This window comes from Rattus rattus, chromosome X (genome assembly GCF_011064425.1).
Source record: "Rattus rattus isolate New Zealand chromosome X, Rrattus_CSIRO_v1, whole genome shotgun sequence".
NCBI classification, from domain to species: Eukaryota; Metazoa; Chordata; class Mammalia; order Rodentia; family Muridae; genus Rattus; species Rattus rattus.
In genome coordinates, this window is record NC_046172.1 from 115,051,574 (window position 1) to 115,057,437 (window position 5,864).

Consider the following 5,864-nt stretch of genomic DNA (forward strand, 5'->3'; position numbering starts at 1 on the left):
GAAGCTTGCTTACCTACTATGCACAAGGCACTGGGTTCTATCCCCAGCACAGCCAAAACAAGCTAACAGACAACATCAGCAACAAAAGAAACGTAATTACCATTTCACACCTTTGGAAACTGTGCTTAGTACATACAGGAAAAAAAAAGATTTAATTTATTTCCCAAAACTTTCTAGTAAACATCACTAGGAAAAATAATCTGTAACACAAGTGGCACTTGACCTGCTCCCTGTTTAGAAAAACAGCAAAAGCAAAGTAAATGGATCTAGGCAGTAAGATGCAGTTCCCACAAAGTCCGGCTCCAAGTGAACAGCTGCGTCTCCCCAGGAGTGCAAGGCTGCCAGAATGTCTCACTGGTTTCAGTTCTTTGTTTCGAGGGCTAAATTCCAAGCAAGACTGGCCAAGAAGTCAGAATTCCCTCCCCCAATATTATCCCCAATTAGAGCACAAGGATTATGGAAGGCATGGGAAGGCAACAACATTGAGTCGCTATCCCTCTCATTCCTGCTCACTGTTAAAGAGGGTCCGTACTAGGAGAGACTGATTGAAAACAGAAAATCCTGGCTTGAGTGCCCTGCTTTAAAAGGAGGGTAAAACTGAGACATGCAGACCACTTTCCTCGCCTCCAAGTCCTTAGTATTGGATTAGAGATTGCAAACGGGAGAAAGCCAGGTCATAAAAACCAGAGAGCTCGAACACTCTCTCCAGACCTTTTTCTTTCTTTCTTTCTTTTTTTTTTAAATCTTACTGTGTGTGCCTGCTGTTTTGCCTACGTGCATGTTCTGAGCACCAAGAGCTCTTATGAATAGAGAGGCCAGAAGAGGGCGTCAGAACAACTGGGAATATAGATGCAGACTGGTGTGAGCCCCAGAGGGGTGCCTGGAATCAAAGCTGGGTTCTGTGGAGGAGCAGACAGTGGTGCTGAGTGCTGAGCCTGTGTGTGCAGTCCCAGACCCTTAGGGGCAATCTGCCCTTTTGGCTCTGTCATTAGCCTTCTTTCCTGCAGCTGGAACCCACCTTGCCATGAGCCTTCTGCCCTCTCTCCCCGCCCTCATCATCTCACCTGTGCTCTTTGTCATCCAAATCCTGCTAAAACCAAGCCTCCTACAAAACCTACCAAGCCCTCATCCTCCTGCTCACATCCCCACCCTCCTTCCTTCCTCCTGTGCCTCCCGCTGACTGCCCCATTACACCTGTCTTCCCCCATAGCTTTCCATCCTCTCCCCTCATCTTAACCATCCATTTGACCCCCCTTCATCTGCAGAGGATCTCCTGGCCTCTTCCAAGGTTTACTGCCCCCCATCCCCAGTGATTTACTCTTCCCAGGCTGCTACACTTCTGTACAGACTTCATTCCCATCCCCTTTCCCTCCCCAGCCTAGTGCCTAACCTCTCTGGTTCCTAATTCTCCTCCAAATATCCAACCCTGATCCTCGGGAAAGTCATAAAAGAGCATTAGATCCCTGATACTGGAATTCTAGGTGGTTGTTAGCCCCTATGTGGGTACTGGCAATCAACCTCCAGCCCATGGAGGAGCAGACAATTAGCCTGAGTGCTGAGCCAGGGCTCCAGGTGCTAACTCTCCCCATCTATTTAAACCGTTGGTCCTATTTTCTAGCCCTGTTTCCTCTAACAGGCTCCTACTTCTCCACGATCTGTATATTCTACAAAAGCATCTTTCAAAACGAAACTGATATAAAGACATTGACAGATAAATAAAACCTGAGAGAATCTCATGCTCCACATGGGGCCTAGACATAGATGAATGCAAACTCCCACACACATAAAATAATAAAATAATAAAAAAGAAAAGCCATCAAGCAGAAAACAGACAAGGTCAATTATAGTTCACATACAATACAGCTCAAATAAGTAGTTACATAATATTAAAGGACATTAGAAATGCTCTTTCTTCTCTATTTACTCTTTACCAGGTTTTTGAAAAGCAATTGTATATTCGCTTTACAGATCCTGAATTATAGTCGACCATTGAATGAAGTCAGAACAGCAACTCAAACATCAGGATCCTGGGGGCAGGAGGTGATGCAGAGGCCATGGCGGGGTGCTGCTCACTGGCTTGCTCCCCCTGGCTTGCTCAGCCCGCTTTCTTACAGAACCCAGGACCTCCAGCGCAGGGATGGCACCACCCACAATGCGCTGGTTCCTCTTCTATCAATCACTAATAAAGAAATGCCCTACAGGCTTGCCTTCAATCCAACCTTACGGAGACACTTTCTCAACTGCATCTCCCTCTTCTCTGATGACTTTAGCTTGTGTCAAGTTGACATAAAACTATTAGCAGCCCTAGTCCAACAACATGTAACAAAGACTCTGCTCCATAGGCAACAGGTATGAAAAGTTGTTTTTAAAACCCAAGAGTCAATTGACATAAAAAACTTAATCAGAAACATGAACATGAAAAAGGCACAATTACCAATAGATGGAGAAAAAAAATGGCTAAATCCAATACTGACTTACTGTTTGAAATTAACAATTTATAGATTTATAAATGGACTTATCAGTATTTCAACAGAAAAGATAAATAATTAGAAATCAACTGTTTTTTTCTATACATTAGCAATGACCAAAACAAACAGGAAATTAAGAAAAAACATCAAAGACAGGCTGCAGCTCCCTTGCTAGAATGCTTGCCCACCATGTGTGATGTCCCAAGTCAGTCCCTTGCATTTGGTGGTGAATTCCTCCAAGCCCAGCAGTCAGGAGGTATAAGTTTCAGGATCACAAGGTCAAAGTTAACCTTGGCCACATAGGGAAATAAAGATAAACTTGGGATAGAGATCCTCTCTCAAAAAGCATTTTACTTAAAACAACAAAATAACAATAAATATATACTATACTTATATACTAAACTTACAATCTAATAATCCCCCAAATAACACTGAAAACATAAAGTCCCAAACAAGTGCTCATAGATTATAAGGCTTAATATTTGTATTAGGACATTATTACCCAAAACTGATACACGGGTTCAAAACAATGTCTAACAAATTCTTATCTGCATTCTCTGAAGAAATTGGTAAGCTAGCTCTTCCTAAAATCTGTAATAAAAACAATGTACAAGGTTGGGGATTTAGCTCAGTGGTAGAGCGCTTGTCTAGCAAACGCAAGGCCCTGGGTTCGGGTCCCCAGCTCCGAAAAAAAAAAAAAGAGAAGGTTTTGGGGTTGGGGATTTAGCTCAGTGGTAGAGCGCTTGCCTAGCAAGCTTCAAGACCCCGGTTCAGTCCCAGCTCCGGAAAAAAAAAAAAAAAAAAAAAAACAATGTACAGAAAAAAAAGAAATCAATTGTTATTTCATCTGATTTTTTAAACTAATTACAAAGCAGCTTCAATAGCAGCATTAACGGCTATGTGAAATTTGTATAAAGTCACCTATCCAGAGACCTCTAAAATTCTAGAAACAAACCTATATTCATTGCATTGGTCAAATGATTTTGCACAAAGTTACTAAAGCAATGTTAGTTCTTTCAAAAATCTGTGCTGGGACCACATGTCTATATAAAAATAATATAGTTGGGGACTGGGGAGATGGCTCAGTGGTTTAGAGCACTGGCTCTTCTTCTAGGAGACCCAAGTTTGATTCCCAGCATCCATATGGTGGCACATAAGGCTCTGTAACTTCAATTCTGGGAAATCAGGTGCCCTCTGCTGGCCAGCAGAAACAGTGCATGAATGTGGTGCACAGATTTACAAAACACCCTTACCCGTAAAAATTTTTTTACTATTTTGTTTATTTTTTAACAAATACAGTTGGACCCCTTGCAATATGCATAAACATAAATGCAAAATTTATCATACACTTTACTATAAGAGGTAAATCTATAGAATTCTTATCAGAATTTAGCTCAGTGGTAGAGCGCTTGCCTAGTAAGCGCAAGGCCCTGGGTTCGGTCCCCAGCTCCAGAAAAGAGAAAAAAAAAAGAATTCTTATCAGACAAGATGGAGATGCATTTCTATGATCTTGGATAAGGGCAATCCTCCATAAGACATAAAAAGGGGAAAAGTTATATTGGATTTTATCAAAATGTATTGCTTTGGGCTGGACATGCTGACACATTTCTTAAATTCCAGCACTCAGGAGTCAGATGAAGGTGACCACTGAGAATTCAAGTCCAGCCAGGATTACATAGTGAGAGCATCTCTAAAACATTTTAATATGTTTTTACAGTGGACATCTTCAATAATGTAAAAAATACCCACTGAATCACAGAAAAAAATACTTGAAAGGCATATCTGCTGTAAGGACTTGTATCCAGAATACATGTATTTACCTCAATAGTGAAAAGAAAAAGCACAATAAAAAATGGCAAAGAACACGCATAGCCATTTCTCCGAAGAGTCCATTAACTGAATGGACAGTAAGTACCTGAGAAGATGCTCAACATCATTAGCCACCAGAAAAATGGAAAACAGCAAGAGAAATGGTGATAAATGTAAAAAATATGGGAGTTCAAATGAATCTGGGTATTTTCTATACATGAATGAAATGTCATAGCAAACCCCATAATTTACATAATTTATATATACTAATAAAGAGCTCCATATAGAGTCACTATGGCACACTCATAAGACAGGTACCATAAAAAAAAAAAAAGACTCAACGGTATTGATGAATCTTGAAAACATCCCAGTAAGTGAAAGAAGTCAGACAGAAATGGGCATATACTATGGGATTGCATTTGCATAAAATATTCAGAGCTGGCAAATTCATAGAGACAGAAAGCATATTAGTGGTTTCCAAGACCTGTGAGAAGGGAAAGGGGAGGAAGTGGGGGCTTAATGGTAAGGAGTTTACTTTGGGAGTATGAATTAGATAATGGTGATGGTTTCAAAACATTGAATGTACTCAATGTCAGTAATGATAAAATTTAAGTTGCAGGCATTTTACTACAATTAAAGGCAGGTGATAAATATTGAGGTTTCAAAAAAACAAGAAACCTCACATTCTGCTTATGGGAATGTAACTGCTTCAGAAAATAATCACACAGTTTCTCAAAGAGTGAAACAAGGACACTTCACATGACTCCAGCAATTCTACTCTGTGTCTAATGAACATATATGTACATATACTCACTCAAGCTCAAGGAAAGCATGTGTTCACAAAACTTGTACATAAATGTTCACAATTATTTTATTTCTCCCTCTCCCTCTCCCTCTCTCCCTCCCTCTCTCCCTCTCTCCCTGTCTCTCCCTGTCCCTGTCCCTGTCCCTGTCCCTCTCCCCTCCCTCCCCCTCCCTCCCCTCCCTCCTCTCCTCTCCTCTCCTCTCTCTCTCTCTCTCTCTCTCTCTCTGTTGATGAGTATGGGTGCCCGGAGGCCATAAATACCTTTTTCCTGGAGTCTGGGGTTACAAGCAGTTATTAGCCTCCTGACCAGCACTCTGGGAACTGAACCAGGCACCTTTGATAGAGCACCAAGTAAGTACTCCTGACCTCAGAACAATCTTCCCAGCCCCTTCACAACCTCATACTTGTTTTAATTTTCTCCCCTTCTCACCTCTGTCTATATGTATAACTCTCTCTCCCTCCTCCTTCCCTTCCTTTCTGTCTATGTCTGTCGGTCTATGTCTGTCTGTGTGTCTCTCTCTGTCTCCCTCTGTCTCTCTGTCTCTGCCTGTCTGTCTCTGTGTCTGTCTGTCTCTCTCTCTCCCTGTGTGTGTGTGTGTGTGTGTGTGTGTGTGTGTGCTTACAGGCATGAGTGTGCCATAGTGCATAAACATGGATGTCAGATGAAAACCTTCAGAAGTCGCTTCTCTCCTTCAATTCAGAATTCAGGTCATGAGGTTTGCATGGAAAACACTTTGACATTCTGACCAGAATGTTCATAAATTTTGATACAACTTATATGT